Source organism: Apostichopus japonicus, chromosome 15 (genome assembly GCF_037975245.1).
Source record: "Apostichopus japonicus isolate 1M-3 chromosome 15, ASM3797524v1, whole genome shotgun sequence".
Taxonomy (NCBI): domain Eukaryota; kingdom Metazoa; phylum Echinodermata; class Holothuroidea; order Aspidochirotida; family Stichopodidae; genus Apostichopus; species Apostichopus japonicus.
Window position 1 is genome coordinate 23,831,517 of NC_092575.1, and position 21,601 is coordinate 23,853,117.

The 21,601-nt window shown below is 36.6% G+C and overlaps 1 protein-coding gene across 1 annotated transcript in view; it reads left to right on the plus strand.

The window, feature by feature from the left end:
* LOC139980966 (uncharacterized) overlaps positions 1–21,601 on the plus strand; it is a 98,568-nt gene that overhangs the window by 44,788 nt on the left and 32,179 nt on the right. The window lies entirely within an intron of this gene.

Here is a 21,601-nt window from a genome sequence, read left to right on the forward strand (position 1 = left end):
CATCCAGGCTATTAGTCTTGTTTTTTCAGCCGCCCAGTTTCGATTGCCACTTTGGAAGTTTTCAGGTGCCATTTCAAAATACCTTCCGTACGGGATGGTAATTTCTGAAGCCCCACGGAACGTCATAGACCAGTTGAAAGCTATGTTTGTAGAATCATTTGACCACATTGGGCGGGAATGTACAGGGCTCTCTCTGGTCATGTAAATCCATATTTGACCATCTAGTCGATTCCTATTTACGAATAGAAAATGTTGCGTTAATTCGGGTTTTGTCGAGTCTTTTGCCCGAGAAAAAAAAAACACTAACTTTGTGACGTTTATTTATGTGATAGTAGGGTATTTGAACATTGAAGCGCAATAGTATGTTATTATTTATAATTCATAACTTAATAACTAAACTATATTTCCTTGTACAGAGTAAGAGTTCCAGATACATACAATATCTTGAAGGATAGCTCCAAATAGGCTATAGTTGTAACATGTGACTGTTTAGTATTACAATATAACGATATTAAGATAAAAACGATGTAGTGGGACATTTCAATTACCCTGATCTGGTATTGGCCGGGAGGATTGGTAAATGACTGAGAAAGGAATAAACTGGAGACCACCCGCACCGGGAATTTCAACGCTACTTGGATTTTTCTTACCTTGCTATAGCCCCAACGCCATTTCCCTTTGTGGTACAGTAAGACTGTGTGGTTGTACAGTTGCTAACCTGTGATATGAGATACCGTTTACGTACTAAGGGAGCATACTTACTTGAACTTGCCTTGACATACCCTCGAGTTCAGCTCAAATTTCGCATGTGAAGTAGTATATGGCTGCATGACTCCAGTATAGCAAACCTCTGATAAGCAGTACTGCGGTACCAGTTATTTTTGACGTTCCTACATTGCGATACCCTCCTAACTCTAATTGCTTCTATGATGTGATATGACTGAGTGGTCTTATAAATTACCTCTGATTGAAGTTTATGTGCATGTACGTATGGCAACTTACTTGATTGTTCTTATAGCTTGCTTTATCCTCCAAACTTTACAAAGTCCTCTAGATATAAAGTAGAATTACTATGTAGCTCATAACTTACCTCTGATTACAGTTACCGAAGCCTTCATGTACATATGACAACTTACTTGATTGTTCTTACCTTGCTATATCCTCCTAACTCCAATTGCCTCTAATGTGGTATGACTGCGTGGTTCATAGCTTACCTCAGATTATATATATATATATATATATTCACACTTGTCTTACCACTTACTGGCTGCACGGCTTCCACGTATTATGTGAGTTCGGTGTTGTGGGCGGTTTGGTCGCACGTGACAAACGCCGACTTTAAGTTACGTCATACATCACTTGCCTTACAGCAATTTTGCCCTATTTTTTCTCAAATAAAAAAAAAAAACGTGCCGATAATTATACTTTATTACTTGAATAGTCTCTGTATATTCATAGTGTGTTAGCTTGAGCAATTCATTCCTTACATTACGGGATATTTCTACAAATTTCGGTATATTTAGGCACGTACCCAGGCCGGGGCACACAGGACCGTGCTCCCCACTATCTCCCTCCACCCACCCATGTACAAACGGCAGTGCCCACCTAAAACATTTAACGCGTGCTTAATAGTGTAGTTTAACATGTATTGAGGAATGTTAACATCGGATCTAAAGTGTACGTAGATAGCGAAGGGCATATATCAACATAAGGAATGACTACACTTGATTAGTCATGTGTAAACATAATATGTTGTCTCATCTGATCCCGACCCGGATCCAGTGTGAACACACGGCGAGGAATCTGATCTCATGAATGACATTGTTAATATTCCCCGTATCTAGTGCAAACGCGTCCTAAAATTCCTTATTTCTTAGAACACGTGATATAATTAAGATTAGGCCCGAATGTTCATGAAAACTAAAATAGCCCCATCACCTTTCAAAGCCTGCTTTTTGTAGTTGAATACCATCTAATGTATCTGGTATCTACAATAATATACATAAAAGGAAACATAATATATCAAATAATATAATGTATTACATAAGGCCGATAATATTCCACAAGAAATAATACTATTAGGCATGAAACAAAAGAGGTGCACAGGACGAAAAAAAATATGTAAGACAACAAGCTTTTCTTTATGATAAAGCGAGACGAAAAGCGAGACTGAAAAACCGGATAACTATCAGAATAACCGATAACCGTTGGAATAACCGACATCTAGGAGAACTTATAACCGATTAAAACGGTATGAGAATAACAGACAAGTTATGTTACTATCTGACATACTTCAATTCAAACGACGTATAGTTTAATATCTACGTTGATAAGTCTTAATGACGTCGCATTGAGCAACTTTTGTTTGATTATGCGCTATATAAGACTAATTATGATTATTATTATTATTCAACACTGTCTAAAATTAATTGCCTCCACCGGTGATGTTCAATTTGAATTTCATTTTTACATTTTTAAGTGTTCGCTTTGGCTTCCATTGATGCTGGAAACCAAATACATTTGTAATTAAGCACCGTTATCCAAAACAACATATTACTGAAACGTCGAGTTTCATATTTCTGAATTTGAAGCAGTAATCGATAAGGCTTTATTTGTGTGTGTCTGTCAAGTGGATCTACTTGTATATAAAACTAATTTCCTCTTCTTAGAAACAAGATACTTAAATTAGTTCCCGACCAATCTTTAGCTTTTATTGTAATGTAGATCTATGCATGAAATACATAAATGTTCATTTATTTCTTCTAATGTGACGATATTAAAGTTCGTGTAGCCTCAAGTTTCACTAAACAAAACAAAAAATATTATAAAAAAATAATAATTAAAGAAAAACATAAGAGCGGATGACATTCGCTTTCACTTCGAATGCATAAAAAGAAAGTAAAATAACGTCTGAGGACAAAGTTGTATGTCTGTATAGCTTAGAAGCAAAGGGTGTTGGTTGGACACAGCTATATGATACGTGGAGTTAATGACAGGTGGGGTGCATATAGTTGGGATATAGGAAGGGCTCATATATATGTATCGTGTCTTTAAAGGTACTTAGTCCTATGGTGAAGTTCGTATTGGTACAGTGGTCAGAGTTGGATCCAGACGTGGCTAGGAGGGGGGGGGGGTGTTGATCCCGGGGATCATGTATAGTCAATGGTCAGATATAATGCTAGCTATGTGATGAATATTCAGTGAATGTATATGTTATCTTCTAACATCTATTCCGCATATTTCGTTAGAATGAAATCCACCTTATTTTTTTCTAAACATCTGGAATCCTCTTTCGAGATAAATTTTATGTTGACGTCAGTTTCGCCGTTATGCCCTAAATGATAAATGCTGATGAACTTATCGGCTTATAAATGTTATAATGATTGTCAAAGTTGTAATTAAATACTTATTGACAACAACAAGGACTATACCACTGGATGAAATCCAATAGCATATTTTCTTGACAGGTTTTGTAAAGCAATATTAATATTGAGATCATAAACGTCTTATGTTTTCATATGCTAATTTTTTTTTGGGGGGGGGGGCGTGTCGCAGTTTGTGGCGTTGACTTAATAGGCTGTGTTAGACAATAATTAGAGACCCTGCATTCATTTTAATTGCTAAAACCACCCAAAATGGATGAATACATTTTTAGCAAACAAAAATGGTCCATAAAATGCATTATGCTTTAATTTTAAATATTTTCTTTTAGTATTAAATTATATTTAATCATATACATAACACTGTAAGCTACTTACCATACAACGCTTGTAGAGTATATGGTAAAAAGTATGGCCTAAAAACAGGAACATCCGGGACATTCAAAGTCATGTGATACATTGAATCGATACTGTCTTTACACTTTCCTTCCTTTCCTTCAGTTGATATGTTCAAGAAATAATCTATAGTTCTCCAAGCAAACATTATCTTGAAAAAAAATGCGTCTTTATTAAATTATATTCAAGTTGTTTACTTTTTTAGGTTTACGTTTATTCAATTATGGTAAAGCATACAGTGATGGTATTATGGTTGATATTTAAAGAATATATATATATATATATGGTGGCATTTTTTGTACAGAGTCTGCAAATGCGTTCTCCTATCTCAAAAATGATAATAAAAAAAAAGTGTCGAATAGGAAAACATCTTTTTCGAGAAGTTGACAAATAGGATTTGATACTTTGTGGCTTATATGCCAAAGTGTATAAATAAAAGAACACGCGAGTGTGTAAATGGAGGTGTGGGTGGGGAGGGGGGGGGGGTTCGTAGACTTTGTGTCATATAGAACACTTTAGAAATGATCCAAAGAGTGGTTTAGGAAGGTTGTTTACTGGTAAGAAGTGTGTAAGTCAATGAGGCACTTCGATGAACTTTACCTTTATACGGTAGGTTTACCGTAGAATATACTGCGCGCTAAAGGGAGCTGATGTGGCGTATATTGCTGTAAAAGTTAGTATCATTTCTGATTCATGTAGCCAATATGTGGTTACTATACTACTGCTAGGGTCAGTGTGTTTGCGTGCGTGTGTGTGTGTGTCGAGGGGGGTATCTACGGATAGCAGATATGCGCAAAAAACACATATGGAGATCCGCAATACTACATGTATGCACAAAACATAAAAATCTGGGTTACAATCTCCCATCCTTAAACTCTACATAGAAAAATCCCAGCTGCTGTATAACTGCAGAAAGATGATAAAAAAAAACCTTGATTGCGTGCAATCGTGCAGTAGACACTCTTTGATATTATATAAAGCGTATTTTCAACTATACCAGAAAGAAAAGCGACATTATATGCCCAATACTCTGTTTAAAAACGACTAAAGTACCGAAATAATTCCACGCTACAATCAGTTTCTGGTAATAATGCAACTAGAGATATTGTGATGATGGCGTTAATGTCTTATTATATACATTGTCTTGCTTAGACGGAGAGACGCTTTTGTCAATGTAAGTATACATCAGTGGGTTTTGAATCACGCGACGTGCAGACAAGTCTCATATTGCTATTAACATCTATATTTGATGATGCAGCTATACATTGATGGAGATATAGGCCAAAGATAGAATACACTACTATACATTATAGATTGCATTATCTTGATCAATGAAACGGAAAATAAAGGAATAAAGGATAAAAAAAGATATACTATTCATAGCGATCGCTTTGTTGCAGTGATACCAATGTATATATGTATATCTTCTATAACAGTGATTACGAAGCCGTGTGTTTTACAACTAACCCAGCCACTACGTTGTGCAATAATCTTCGTATACGACGAATTGATAGCCGTGTCTGCTATATACGCCTAGAGGCTAGACGCTGTACACCTGGAGGAACCTGTTGGGCTATAGTGAGGGGGGGAGGGGTGGATTGGCAGCATCCGGAGGGGGAATAATAACATGTATCGAAGTGTTTGTGACATATGTAATAATTACACATGAAAAACTATAGTATCAGGTATCAGACCATTGTCAGGGCGGGTGAAGGATTTAAATAGAAGGGATGTGGCCTTGGTATTAATGAAACCGATTCCCGTTTAGGGGAGTCCCCAGAATTCTGATGTATATCTATGCATAATGAATTACGCCTATAATAGGTTAACATTAAAATTTTTGCTTATAACTACTTTATTTCTTTTGTGTGGGTTGATAGAGGTGCATGTGGTGGGAGAGGGGGATGGGGAGAGGGGGGGGGGGGGTTACATCATCACTCTAGAGTTTATTTAATTTATGTATAATTAATGGGTGTTCCAAATATTATAATTTAGAAGGCTCGATACAAACTGATATCAGTTATATTTTAATTATATTTTATATTAACAACACATTGTCTGGTTCATTTCTTTATAACATTGTCTCCAAGGCCAAATTAAAGGGATATAGTGAAGTCGTATGATTTAAGGAACATGCGATTCATAGAAAATAAAAAATGCTGGATTTCCGAATATTATAAACCAATGACTAATTACGTAACACAATGTAAGGTTGGTTGAAGAAAAGAGAAATAAACTTAAATATAATATAATCAGCAAAATAAAACATAAAATAAATAAATGAGATGACTATAAATGTATTTATCGTTATATCATAAACTCATATGTAATTATGTAACTGACAACTCTGGCAAGTTATACATTGTATTATATTTACTGTACCCTGTAATGTTATACTTTACTTTCTTTCCAACTAGAGTTCTTTGCTTCAACAAACAATTGTATAATCACCATTATTATTATAGAAAATGTCAGGCCTAAATTAATCACAACATTGGCCAGGAATGATATGGTTATTTATACATCAACAAGACACTGCGGTCTCTTTAAAGCTTTTATATAATCTCAGAGATATATTCCGGTGGCTATAGTTAACTGTTTTACAGAATTGCTGGTAATTTTTTGGTATGTTTAGGTCAAAAGCTGACATCCTCATATCATTTCGTGTGACGTAGACACGATGTTTGTTTTTCCGAATTTGGTGGTATTTCATGATGCACCAGACAACAGGAGCGTAGAGTGACGTCATCATGACAATTAAGTAAACATGTGAGGGATAAGATATTGAGATATAACACTTTTAACTAACTCTGATGGGAAACACGTTCTCTTTAAGATATTTGTCACATTTCTTGCCACTGGAACATTCCTTTAAGGTTTTTTTTTGTACCTTACGACATCTGACGCCTTTCTATATATCTTAACTTAAATGACAATAGTCGACCCCTTCCTCTTCTCCCACCCTTGAACCCATTCCCCGCACCCGCACGCTCGGCCTCCCCTTCCCTCACACTCAACCCACATCCGATCCAGTCAAGTAAAACGAGTGCAAATATTTAGTGCGAGCAGTAAAACGTAAATTTCTTCTTGTCAGTAAAAGAGTGTATATAAATAATTGTTGGAGTACACAGCATGCCAATACCAAAATTATGCACCCATTCTTAAGGTAAGCCAGTTTCTTTTAGAGCTAATAGCATAGGCCTTTAATTGTCCGGTAATTGAAAGGCTAGTCTAGGCGATTAATTCTTTTAGACTGATAAATGAAGATCTACTCCAAGACTTCCGATTGAAACTTGCATCGGATTGCTACATATATATAGCGTTCACATATATATAGCGTTCACAAGACATTACGAATTGGAATTCTCACATTTTGTACCACAAGTGAACTTGGAGCAAACAGGTGTGATGTCATACAAATGCTTTTTTTATGCTCTGTATTGTTCTGACCAACTGTAAAGGGTTTCTAAATATATCACTATATGGGGGTGGGATGTTGACTATAAGGATGACACTATATGTGGAGGTGAAGTTGACTATAAGGATGACACTATATGGGGATGTGATGTTGACTATAAAGATGTCACTATATGGGGATGTGATGTTGACTATAAGGATGTCACTATATGTGGAGGTGAAGTTGACTATAAGGATGACACTATATGGGGATGTGATGTTGACTATAAGGATGTCACAATATGGGGATGTGATGTTGACTATAAGGATGCCACTATATGTGGAGGTGAAGTTGACTATAAGGATGTCACTATATGTGGATGTGAAGTTGACTATAAGGATGACACTATATGTGGAGGTGAAGTTGACTATAAGGATGACACTATATGTGGAGGTGAAGTTGACTATAAGGATGACACTATATGTGGAGGTGAAGTTGACTATAAAGATGTTACTATATGGGGATGTGATGTTGACTATAAGGCTGACACTATATGTGGAGGTGAAGTTGACTATAAGGATGTCACAATATGGGAATGTGATGTTGATTATAAGGATATCACTATATGGGGATGTGATGTTGACTATAAGGATGTCCCGATATGGGGAATTGGGGATGTTATGTTGACTATAAGGATATCACTATATGTGGAGGTGAAGTTGACTATAAGGATGTCACTATATGTGGATGTGAAGTTGACTCTAAGGATGTCACTACATGGAGATGTGATGTTGACTATAAGGATGTTACTATATGGGGATGTGATGTTGATCATAAGGATGACACTATATGTGGATGTGAAGTTGACTATAAGGATGTCACTATATGCGGATGTGATGTTGACTATAAGGATGACACTATATGGGGATGTGATGTTGACAACTATATCACTGAGTGTACGTGTATTCATATGAAAGACGCACGCCTATTTTGACGTGGAGGGAAATTGGATGAAATTTTTAAAGAAATCAAAAAAGAGTAAATAAAATTTGTCAGTGGGCATGACGTCACAACTAAAAGCTCAAGTTTACAGTTGGTACAAAACGTGTGAACTTCAAATGTTGCTACCTTAAATACCCCGTAGGTAGAAATTGAATAAAAAACTTCACCAGTGAGATGCTGATAGAAACCGTTAAATCTTTCATCAAATCAATTCTCACCTGGAATATACTTGTAAAGTATGGTTGCATCAGTGCGTAACAACTATTTGTGTTGAATTAAGAAACAAAAAAACAGTCTGTTTCTTTCTGATCTATACCATTGGTCGTTTTATTACATCAGAAGTAACCGATTAAAACTAAAATGTTGACGCACCCCCCCCCCTACCCCAGCCATCTTCAAATTTCATACCTTATCTACCTGTGGTCAACCGTGATATATTACATAAATGTGATGCGTGCTTAAAATTTCAGCAATAACGGTAAATGATTCTTTACTTCTACTAATTTCTTTCCTTAAATTTGTAGAATTTATATATATTGATATTTCAGTATAACTTTCAATTACAACATAATATCCTCTATCACATCTCTTTCAAAAATTTCAAATATAATTGCACTACTTGTTTGGAAAATTTCTTTGCCCAAATGTCATTTTTTTCACGATTATCCAATAATATTCATAAATGAAAATAAACAAAGATTCCCCGGCGATGACCGGGATGAAAAGTAAAATAAAATTTGAAAATTGCACTTTGAAAATATGCACCGTACCTTCGAAATATAACATATAAACACTGGTCATTTATCAAAATGATTATGAAAAAGAGATACAAATATTTCGCAAGATTTTTCACATATTATTACGTTTCTGGCCCTAATTTGGAAGAAGTCTTTGAATCCATTTTTGCCTTTTGACCTTTGACTTTATTTATATTTTGCAAGAAGAGGTTTTCTTAAGCATTTAACCAAAGTGAAATTTGAGGCAGGCCATTATATTAGAATTCCACGTTCGCCAAAAATCAGAAATACTCTGCCTGAAGCACCAACGATTGGTATCTTAAGTTCAATAACACTTTTCTCAAGCTTTCTCAACGATCTAACCAAGCCTACTGATTATCAGACTGAGACCCCCCCCCAGCTCTCCCTTACCCTTGATTCCATCCCCTTCCTAAGTGAACCATACTAGGTGAATAGCTCGTGAATTTGATTCAAGCCTCAATATTTCGTTTTCCGGATACTTTTTTAACACTACATTATTAATCACATGTACAAAGTTATATGTGAAAATTTTTCATTTTTTCTTTCTGTTGATGTCGCTAATTTTTGTTGTTGTTCGATATTATACTTGATCGATAGAACAATACTATTGAGGAATGTTTGTATTCATATTTTAGGGTTATAAAAGTATGATCAAAATCAACACTAAAAGAATCTTTAATCTGTCACGTATTGGAGTTCCTCTACAATAACTTATTGAGAAGTTGTCTAAATACGGAGAAATATTCAATATAAAAGAGTATCAATTTTCCTACGATAAGTGATGTTAAAAGAAGCTTATAAAGTTCAACAAGCACACAGGGGCGTAGCAATATGCGGTTTAAGAGGTCCATTGACTAAGGGCCCCCAAAATGGCCGGAGGCTCCCAATGGTTGTTTCCGATAGTTTGACCCAACGGATCATCACTGTCAAATATGACAAATTTTACATTGATGGTTTTATGTTAGTTTAAATGACGTTATAGTGAAGGGCTCAAGATGTCACTCTTATTAAGCTGTGGTCGTGGAATGCCTTGCTAAGCCACTGTTGAAACCACAGACAACACTGACCAAATAGACCACAGTTTAATCATTTGATTCAAGCATCCATTCGGTGAACATGTGACCAGAGTGATGGAATGGGTGTCGGAGGGGGATATACCAAACCCCTTCAACCGAATGTATAATAGGCCATATAGAAAGTTATATGCTCACGAATAACACATTTTGTTAAAAAACGTAATTTACGCTTTTTAAATTCGAATGTACCTTGCATATTATGTGCCTTCTGATTGGTTATATTGTTAGAGATAATACAAAACCGGATACGAATGATAAAACACATGTCATACAATATATAATTATATGCATAATGCTCTTAGTGTATACACAATATTTCTTAGATAGTATTGCGCGTTTTTAATAGTCCCTGACAAATCCGTCAGACTTTTTTTGTGCGATGTTCAAAAATTCGAACAAAAATACAAAAAAGATAAACATAATTCGACAAAGTCTACCTTCCCCTTGTGTTATTACCTTTACTCTAAAAATGCTAAAAACTGAATAATTTCTCCAATAGTTAGCTCGTATATAAACACTCTTTCAAAGTTTTTCAAAATAATATTCCGATTTTACCTACGATTTCGCCATCGTATAAGAACATTACGCTATTTGCATATAACTCTCACCTTAAATTTCACAAAATATGCATAACTTGATGATAGTACTGGGTCACATTAAACTGGAGGTTATATTTCGGACCCATGTGTAACCCCATACAAGTGTTTTTGGTCTTTTTCTAACATATCTAGTACAATACTATAATATTTCATTGAGGGTACGCCATGTTTAGCGCCCTCATTTACCACCTACGATTGTCCGTCTAGAAGTCTATGTTGACAATGCGGCGGCAAAGATTTGCTTCTATCGATCAGTCTTTTCATCGCGATCGGAGACGCCAAGGGCGGCGTTACCGTCGTCGCCGTCATCGTGGTATTGTGCCCGAGGCCATTTCTATTTTGCACCGAATGTGACGGAACTTGGAATGATTCCTCCTCGTAGGTATGACTACTCGCCGTACATCCGACATCTTGCAATATATTACAGAGTGTAAAACGAAGAATGAGCTTCCTAAACGTTCTCCTGTATTCACTATTACTAAATGCGTAGATGAATGGATTCATCGCTGAATTAGCGTGTGATAAGGTAATTGCCGGTAAGAATAAATAATAAGGTGGTACTACCTTCACGATGACGCTTATTGCATTCAAGAGGTGTAGTGGCAGCCAGCACAGCGCAAAGATTAATATCAAAATAGCTAAAATCTTGGCTGCTCTGGCCTCTTTGAACGTTAGTTCGGCTAGCCTTTTGCTAGTTTCGTTCTCACTACCGACGACCAGTTGTGAAATCGCTTTCACTTGTTTCTGAACCTCTTGGAAAATTTGATGGTAGACAAAACTAATGATGATTAATGTTGGTAAAACTGTACCAAAAAATTTAAAATACACCATATAGTTCATATGACTTTCATAAATTCACACTTTACGACATCAGTTGGGTATACAACCCTGGGTCAATTAGGAGGCCCGTGAAATTATTAGATGAAGAATAGTGTTTTCCCATTGTCATAATATACAATAATTGAGGAGCAAGACTATTGCAAAAGTTGGATGCTTGTAGTGGTGGTTGGGGAGGGGGGGGGGCGGGACTCGTGGCATTAATGTCTCGGGTACGGACCTGGTTTTCGAAGGTTGTTTGCACATCAAAAGTTGATGCCAGATCTTTCATGGATTTATTACCCAGGTATAGCGTTGCTAATTTTTTCTTGAAACATCAGATTTAGCAGTTTCACTTGTGGAAAAAGGTGTATCTAATGAGTGGATGGCATTATATATACGGTACAGCATATAATGGTTTCTTTATTCGTGTAGGCCTTTGTACATTTTCGATCAACGACTAAATCAGAAGAGATCTGGGAAGTCGGTACACCAACCTGGTCACATTGAGAGTTGAAAGTTAACAAACGGATTTTTGAACATAATATGATACATTACGAACCATACAGTCGCGATATTTAAGTTTTCATAGTTGACAGATGCAAGTTGACTACAGTGGGTTGTGTGTGTGGTCGGGGGTCGGGGTGGGGGGGGGGGTAAGAGTGTAGGTTTCTCACGTTTTCCCTCAGTGTGGAAATGTTTAGAATACAAGTGTAAACAGAGGCTACGTTTCCATAGCAATGACAACATTTTTTAGGATATATTGCTGTATTGAGCGCCTACATGTTATAACGTTTCTATAGCTCAGATATATATATATATATATATATATATATATATAAATGAAAATCGTAATGAGTTGGAAAATCAAGAACAGTGAAAAAACTTTCAGCCTCCATCGGGATTCGAACCACGGGCCTCCCGCTCTGTACGCGGACACCCTAACCACTAGGCTATGGACGCTGATTGTATTTCCAGAGGTTATATATATATATATATATATATATATATATATATATATATATATATATATATATATATATATTATATATATATATATATATATATACTAGTATTCTCTTATAATATAATCCATATATCAAGGTTTGGGGGTATGTCTATGGTAAAATAGGTCAAGTGGACGGATGGAGTAGCACAGGGGTGCATTACCATGAGACTTTTCTGGTTGTTAACTATACATGCTTAGGCCTTCAATTTGAAATATCAGGAATGGTGACAAACATTTCACTTATTCCCAGGCATAATTATTAATTTATTAAATGTGTTCATGTTTTTCACTAAATTATTATAATATCTAAGCCACTTTTTTACAGTGAAAAAATAATAAAAGCTTTCAAAATCAGTTTTGTACATTATCTGGATTTAATTCAAACTGTTTCTTCAGCTATAAATGTCCCGCACTTAAAGTCTCAATACGTGTTTGCTGATGAATTTCGGAAAACAAACTTCCGAAGCAGATTCAATGTTTCTTATTCTAATGATGCACTCTGACCAGGTGGGATGAATGGAGAAACGCTGTCGCAATCGAAAGAATAAAATTGTTGCCCTGTGGCGCGAACGGTTATCGTTAAATCACTGTGACCGCCCATATCAGCATGTTTATTACACAAATGAAACCTATATATACTCGTATCGTCCACTTTTTTACCCAATTCCACAGAGGAAATTTGGCAAACACATACTGAGACTTTAAGGCGAGAACGGACATTTGGGGAAGCAGTGTGCTACACAAAGAACAGCGTCAAACACGCGGATTATAAAGTATCCGTATTCCTTTCAGGTGGGGTCTCGTATACAATGAATACTATACGCAAGACAGTGTACCTATCCAATGTATACACTATCTTTTACGATACTAACCAAACTCTGCCACCAACCATAATTATGTATGATACATATCATACGGAGAAGTCCCGCATAAAATTCACACAGGTCTCCACCCACCCACATGCAAACTGCAGTGCCCCCTTCATTTGTGATACAATGTGTTACAAAACTTACAAACTTACAGTGCACGAGAATGACGCCCTTGCTTGAAACTGCTGGTCCAACTCCAACTCGGAATCCGAGACAACGGGCCTGTGTGCAAGTTGCAAGAAATCCCAATCGGAAACATGTGCATAATGTTGAGAATATATTCTCTGAAGGTCTTTTTACATCAGAGTTATGTATTACCGAGTGCAACGGCGAGCTTCAAATCAAATCTCTGTTGTAAAACATAAGTTTGATTCGGATCGAACCCATTGATTAAATTCATTTTAGAATCAATGTTGTAAAGGTCGTTCATTTAAATTCTTCCTTTTACCATATAACAATTTTTTTATAAATTATACATTTAACTTGTAGATTAACATGTATTTAGTAATGTTAACATCGGATCTAAAGTGTACGTGCATAGCGAATTTCATATATCACATAAGGAATGACTACACCTGATTAGTCACGTGTAAACATAATATGTTTTCTCCTCTGATCCAGATCCAGTGTGCGTAATTTTTTTCCAAGGAGGGTTAGGGGCAATTATCATATATAGGCGTATCCAAACCCTCGCGCATGCGTGTTACTCATACACACGCGTTACTCATTGATCGCTGTAATACACGTGTGGGCACTATGTACGCTGTACAAAGCAGTAGATCTCCGCTGTACAGTTTTACACGTAATGCAGTTTGCTTTTTGGCCAAGGATTACCAAGTGAGAATTGAATAATATAAGTGATGGGACACAGGCTAAAGAAATCCAAATTAAAGCGCGATCAAATCGTCACTTCAATTATTAATTTTCTGGAGGTGTTGTGGCTAATGTAGGTGACTAATAGTCTGCGTATCGGCTGGTGATGCAATATCTGATAGTAATATCTGATAGAACTGATAGTGATAGTTCATAAAAGCAGGCTAAATTTTGTATGTAGGCCTACTATATTAGTATCATGTATAGAATTTTAAAGTTTACCGTAACCTTAAAGTTTACCGTGAAGCTAGAAATGCATGTAATGTAGGCTAGCAGATTAACATTAACCAAACCATTAAACTAATGTCCGTCGCGCACATTGATGACAACATATGAAATCCGTACATTGTGTCTAAAATCTGGGTGTCAGTCGAACAGGTCTCCATCGCTACATGAACGCATATGCAAAACTTGAATCGCGTCGCACACACTGTATGTACTACTACTAGCCACGAGTAACACGCATGCGCGAGGGTCTGGATACGCCTATATATGATAATTGCCCCTAACCCGCCTAGGAAAAAAAAATACGCATCCAGTGTGAACACGCGGCGAAGAATATCTGATCTCATGAATGACATGGTTAATATTTCCCGTATCTAGTGCAAACGCGTCCTAAAATTCCTTCTACGTTGAAACGTTAATCCGCATGTAAACGATTAACTTATTTTGTGTAAAATACCACATGACGTCACACTTCCGTACTTCTAAGAACACATGATATGATTATCAAAAATAGCACACGCCACATTAATATATTTAAGTGCATGATGAAAACTAAATAGCCCCATCATTTTTTAAAGCCAGATTTTGTAGTTGAATACCATCGAGTGTATCCGATATCTACAATAATGGGCCGTAAAGGGAAACATAAGATATAAACACAAACATAATGTATTACATAAGTCCGATAATATTCCACGAGAAATAATAATATTAGGCATGAAACAAAAGAGGTGCACAGGACGAAAAAAATATGTATCTTATTTTCTAAAAGGCTGGAATGAAAATGGATCAAACTGTATTTTGACAAAAAACCTGGTCCTTGGAAACTACTTTTGGAAAATTCATTAACCACGTACGGAAGGGGTTTCTTATCAGAATGTAATTTTTCAAAGCATGATATTGAGATCTAAAACCTGTTTATATATGTAGTTTGTAGTGCATGGTCTGATTTTAATTACCGCCATCCAAATGATAATATCTGTTCTAATCAATATATTTTTAACAATTCCTCTATTAAGATAGATAATAACATTATCTTCTCTGAAGTCCTGTACAGAACAAGGTTGTTTAGTCAGGGATTTCTTCGACACAGATGGCAATATCATAAGCTATGCCTCTTTTATCGCAAAGTTCACATTACTGGTACATATCCGTTCACATTTTATTACGGTATAATATAAGCCATCCCAGGGGCTTGGAGTGAAAACGTAACGTGCAGGTATAGTCTGTGTACAACAGTCGTACTTCGTGTACGTACGAACAATGTGTACATGTGTCCTGCGTAAATAGTTTATGGCGCCTTATCGTTAATGCGAGGGTTTAAAATTGCAAATTCTCGTTATTTTACGACCAGAATATTCCAAAATGTCACCAGGGATGGCATTAACGTGTCTTCATTACAAATTCTGAGTGTCGCTGATATATATATATAGCCTACTTTTGCCGTATACTGCGCGGAAAATTAGGGTCGACATACACCGTATGCGAAAATACCGTTATATGAATATATGAATATATGAATATATATATATATATATATATATATATATATATATATATATATATATATATATATATATATATATATATATATATATATATATATATATATAAGCGAAAATACCGTTATATGAATATAACTCGGTGTTTGTCCGCCCTCTATGGTCTACGGTAAAAGCCCCTTACACAGAGAAAATGAATACACAAACCAAGCTATTTAAGGTTCTTTTTCCAAACACGTACTGATTACATACGTCAAGGTTAAATCAAATATTGAGACAGGAGATGGAAGATCCCCTGGTTGAAAAGTGATGTCGGATACAATTAAAGCTTTAATTCAATGCTACACCGCAGTCGTGAGATCGACCCCCTCTAGTTTAATATACCCCCTCCCCCCCCCCCCCTTGTATGCACTTATACCCATATATTTTCTATTGATATACTATCGCGTAGAATTAATCAGTTTCGCTGACATCACTGGCTCCGGCGAAGTTCCGGTAACCGTCAAGATCTACCTCTCGTCAGCATCTCTTCACCATGTCTGGAGAAAAGGTTATCAAATAGTCATCAATCACGCGTCTAAAGCAATACTAGGCGGCCTTGTAACATGTATGATTCCATATTAACTGACTAATATACCTACTAAAACACTAACCGATAAAATGACATCTACAATAACGTGAAATGCTTACCTATTGTTACAAAGCACTGAAAATCTGAACGACTACTAAGATAAAAAAAATAACAAAACATCAACCTTGTCCCAATCAATTTAAATCCTCTATCACAATATCACACACCATTTTTGTTTACAAATGAGACGACAATATTCTGAAACAACGCCCCCAGTTAGCATACGCAAATTGAAAGACCCATTGACTGCCATACCAAATCATAGAAGTAATGTGGTCTTTAAGTCCAGATAGCAGTTCTCACTAGCTAATCGCTACCCATCACTGGATAGCTGACAAGTTGGCCTTTCATGGCACCATCAATTTTCCGTATCATGACCATGTAGATTTTTTGCTATTCGAGCCGGAAGTTTTCGTCACTTGTAAACAACCTCTTCACTCAGTATAGTAAACAATTTTCGTACGATGCTCCTTGGAGGCCTAAAGGGAACTAAAATTGCCACAATTGACCCAATGTTTTGCACCACATGTACTTTCGTTCATGATATTTAACATACAAGCCACAAAAAATAGATCCTGATTAATAACGTACCCAAAAAATGTTTTCCTACTGCATTTTTGGCACTTTTCCTGAAGGAGCACATGATATAGACTCGAACAGGAGTATGCCACCATAATACAAAGCTCGGATCTACGTACGCATGGACATAGGGCTAGGCCTAAAAAAATACTAGCTACCTACAGTACAGTAGGATGTCCCATATTACAACTATATCACCTTCATAGACCAAAACAGCCTATTTATCATAGTAAGCACTAAATTCCGGACATAATCTCCCGCACAGTAAACATAACTCAACAACTGTCAACGTAAACAGCCGAATCAGACAAAAGCTCGTGAACTCACTGCCAAACTAAGACCGCTGTACACAATTATTTCGCATTGAGTTTGGTCATAGTAAAAAATATAACTAGACGAACTGTTAAGTTTCATAAACGCTGCCTGGTCACAGCGAAACTGTATCCAAGCTGAAATAAATACGATGGAAAACGTCCAATGGAACATGGGCGGCGATCCGTACTTCCGAGTGGGGGGATATGACCTTGTTGACTATCTAAGCGTAGCGCCACCATAGGTTGGCGCGAAGCGTACAAGAACATTTTGGGATTTACAAACCCTCTAGATGGCCGGAAACGGCACTTCCCGAGGTTTCCAAGCGGCATATACCCAACTTTAAAATAAGGATATCATGTCCGAAATATCTCATAATCAGGATCCAAAATCCTTTTTTTTTAATTTCGGGTGTTATTTTGGGAAAATTGCCCCTGTCAATCTTGTTTCAGGCGCTACGTTAGAATGTTCGAGAGCTCTTTTATATTATTCGATGAAGAAAATGGCCTCATGCAGGCTATTATAGGCCTATACACATGCAATACACAATTATACATAGTTACATTCCTAGGTACCGATTGCTAGTGCATCCAACTGAAACGTGTATTAAGCATTACCCTGGTAACATGAGATTCTCAGCTGTTCGAGGGAACATGTACGTGTGTAGGCCTACTATAGGGCCTATATGAATACTATTAGGGTGCATATATGTACTAAATCAATACTGTGGGCGCAATAATACATTTTGTTGTTATAGGGCCAATGAAGCCCACAGTCAACTATTCTTGCTTTATAAAGACGGTTTATTTGAAAAGATCGCACTGCGTTTATGGTAGGCGAGAAATGAAGCTAAAAAAGAGCCGTACATTCACGATGATGCATAAATGTAGGCATAAAATATTCTTATCCCTGGCATTTGGTGGGGGGGGGGGATATGGTGTATTACATCCCCTCCACCCATTTTCATGGGCGGATATATCCCCCCTTCCCCCCAGGATCGCCGCCCATGCAATGGAACCGCTGTACTACAAAGTACACCTTTTTGCACGCAAAGTAAGGCTTCCGAGCGGCACGTTTAAGTCAATGCAAATATGTTCGTGTTTTGAGCTTTGAGTTTTAGGTTATACGGATGCCAATAAGATCACTTCCAATTGCCAATAGCCTCTTTATGGAAAGGGGCGTAACGCACATGTTATCTGATAGGCTGGTATGTGGGAGATACGGTAGCTTATAAAACAATATGGTGACTGGTGACTCCAACTGACCATTGACCTCAATAAAATCTTGTACTGAACGTGTACCAACTACATACTAAATATGAGATTCGTCCAACCTTCCCTTCTTGAGTTACCGTGTTAACAAGGTTTTCACAATTTGACCTCTAGTGACCCCAAATGACCTTAGACCTCTTGAACTTAATGCGGTACTCTTTCACACGAAATGTAAGATTGATCTAAGCTTTCCTTCTTGAGATACCGTGTTTACAAGTGAGGCGTCACACACACACACACATGTTTGTATTACATTCCAACCGAGGACCCCATTATATTTTCCATTGTTCAAATCCACGTACCCTAACCTTAACAATACCCCATACAATAGAATTCTTCCGAGGACGTGGTGATTCTTTAGAAATCACAACCGAGGACATGGAATTCTTTTTCGAGTCCTCGGTCAGATAGAAAAACAAACGCACGCACACACACATATGCACACACAAATATACACACACTCTCAGCCTGCATGAATGGATAGGTTACGATTATCATCGAAACCAAAAGTTGGTTCGAAGTTGTAGAAAGAACGCGTTTGAAGCATAAAATCCCAATCAAGCCAGTCAAGAGCTTTCTCATAATCTAACAATAGGAGGGCACCTGGGGTAGAGTGGTTGTCGCAGTAATCAATAAGGCCTAAGATAAGACGGATATTCTCACCTATAATTCTCCTAAACCAAATTTGTACTGGACTAATCAATCCTGTCAATCCTTGGAGAGAACCACTTTGAATCGGTTGGCTAAACATTTTGCAACTATTTTATAATCCACGTTGAGTTGTAAAATAGGGCGCCAGTTTTTCAGAAAACGCTGGTCTTTTGAAGGTTTCGGTATAAGAGTAATACATGCTCTTCCCTGTTCATCGGAAATGTAGCCTTTATGAAATACATGGTTGAAAGAATTAGTTACTAATACTGCAATTTCATTCCAAAACTGCTTGTAATATTCCGTTCGGAGTCCGTCTGAACCAGGTGATTTGTTCAAGGGCATGGAATTCAACGAACGTGTGCATTCATCGAAAGTAATGGGTCCTTCGCAACTAGAACGCTCTTCCTCAGAGAGTTTTGTGATTTAAATTAGGATTACAATAAATGTTATACGGGTTAAAAATTGTACTCTGAGTGTAAAGGTCTTTATAAACCTTCTTAACATCATTCCTTTCCCTCTGTTACTGCCTGAATGCAAGGACAGGTTTACGAGTGAATGGTCTGAACCAACAATGAAAGACTTGCCGAATCAGTAGTGGAATTCCTGAGATGGCTAGAGATAAGAAAAATGTCTAATCTGCAATGAAAGGAATCATCGATGTTAGAATGCCCGGTCAAATGTTTACTTCTAGGGTTACGGTCTCTCCAAATATCAATTAAATCTAGTGTCTGTATAACATGTAACATTTTTGAGCGATATCGAAAGTTGGTGTGGAGCAATCCACCTATTTTATCAAAATCTAAATTCCACACAGAGTTAAAATCACCTCCACATATTACAGAGTTCCAATTGTGGTTATCGATTTGACTCTCAATTGACGAGAAGACGTCATCTCTGTAGAGGTTGTGACCATATACATTAGCTCATTCCAAATCTATATTATCCTTATTAACATTTCAAATTTAAAAAATTCTCAGCAAATGTCACACATGATAGGAAATTATTACACACATCAGTTTTAACTGATTAACATGTACTCACCTTTACCAGTTTTATCTAATAATAACAATAAGAATCGAGTGGAAATGACAAACGGATAAAACCGAGACCAAGCAGGAAATCAGCCACAATGACGCATAACCTATCATAATTGGTACTAGAGGAAAACTTAACTTAACTGGTTATATTGTTATTGAGTGAGTTGATGAAAGGTTTCCATCTTCACCGGTCGGTCAGATTTAACGTGACATATTATCACATTTTCTCTCAGGAAATCAAATGTTTGTCTATATATGACATTTCACAATTCATGAAAGGGGAGACTTAATGATTTTCATTAGATAAGTGTGGGCAAGCACGTAGCTGTATCTGACATGAACTCTTTAACATTAGCTGTATATAAAGAAGTGTATTGTTACTAAACTTGATACATTTCATCATTTCCAACAATATTTCGAAATCATATATGAGTTTAATGGTGATTGGTTACATCTTCAAAACAAGCACAGTGTTTACGTATAGAGCGTTGTAAAAACATATTTTTTAAAATGCAAACATGTGCGTATAGTTATCCAAATATTACATTGAATCTTGACAACTACAGTCAACCAAATTTCTATTATACAAATTTACCTGCCAGCAGAGCAGACAAGTTTGCGATTAATTTCTATTTTTTAAATTGCTTTTTTGATACAAACTAATTAAGAAGGCAATGTAAGAGGGTTCTGAATAATTAAAATTTTAGTTATGTCCAGATTTATTAATTTCTTTGCAGCCTGTAAAATCGAGGGAGTTTTTGTCAGTGTTGTCAATATCAATGAATGAGTCACAATATAAAGCTAAATATAATAATCAGCGTTTTCACAAGAACTAATATGAGGATTTCGCAAAATATTTTACAAATAAATACCTTTACTTCTTCTTCATGAAATAAAATCACAGCAACAAAGGCACTAAAAACTGATAACGTATATGGGCGTAGAACCCGTTGTCTCCACCACTTTTTGAGCTGCAAGGGATGTAACACGAAATATCCCCATTATCACACTTTTCAGGCTTCTAATGAAAAAGATAACCATCACGAAAATTGTTAGAAGAAAGAGGTTAGTCGGAATATTTGGTAGTGGCAATATCGAGAGCCTTTCAATTTGGCAATCACTAGAATGAATCGAACTGATTTGACCATTTGAAGCTCAGTATGTTGAAACTCTAACAATAAGAGCTAACGTGTCCCTATAACGTTATTAACATATTCC